We start from the raw sequence: 1,055 nt of genomic DNA on the forward strand, positions 1-1,055 counted from the left end.
TTCAGTGTCCCTGATAAAAAACATCTTTTACAATCCCTTTAAATCTTTGTTAAAATATTCATCTTGTTACATTGTTTATGTTTGTGGTATATTTTATACATTTTATTTTTATTTTATTTCAATGTTTGTTAGTTTAATGTTATAGTATAGTTGTAAATTGTGTTATTATTTCTTACCTTTTTTACTTTCCATTTAGTTTCTTTCATTTCACTAATTTATATAACATTATAGTAATAGGTTATACGATATTGGCTAGTAACCTGCTACAACTACAGTTCTAAAGAATCACAAGTTGTTTAAGGTTGTTCGGTAGATGACAAGTTAACGTTCGCTTCCAGCGGATGCTGATATCACAGACTAGGTAGTTGTTGATAGATGACAAGTTAACGTTCGCTTCCAGCGGATACTGATATCAGACTAGGTAGTTGTTGGTAGATGACAAGTTAATGTTCGCTTCCAGCGGATGCTGATATCACAGACTAGGTAGTTGTTGATAGATGACAAGTTAACGTTCGCTTCCAGCGGATGCTGATATCACAGACTAGGTAGTTGTTTATAGATGACAAGTTAATGTTCGCTTCCAGCGGATACTGATATCACAGACTAGGTAGTTGTTGGTAGATGACAAGTTAACGTTCGCTTCCAGCGGATGCTGATATCACAAACTAGGTAGTTGTTGGTAGTCGTAGTAGTTGGTAGTTGGATTGATTCAAATTGGATGATTCTGTGTTGTTGGCTTGGTTGTTGATAATTTGTTAGATCTGGTAGGGTCGAATGACATGGCGGTTAGACTCGGTCCTGGACGGTAAGATGTTAAAATGAATTCACACCATTTAACCCTCTAGTCCAATTTTAAAGAACCCTATCCTTTGGACTTCATTATCCCATAAGGTGCAGAAAAGTTACACATAAAACTTCTTGGTTTTGATCTTTCCTAGATTAACCTTCAACTTAATCTGATAATCCTTGAAATGATAAGTTTGTGCTTGGACAGTGTTTCTTTGACTTGTAGACAATTCGTAAATTCTGAATTAGAATATATAAGTTAATCATTA

This window comes from Lottia gigantea, assembly GCF_000327385.1.
Source record: "Lottia gigantea unplaced genomic scaffold LOTGIsca_60, whole genome shotgun sequence".
Lineage (NCBI taxonomy): Eukaryota > Metazoa > Mollusca > Gastropoda > Lottiidae > Lottia > Lottia gigantea.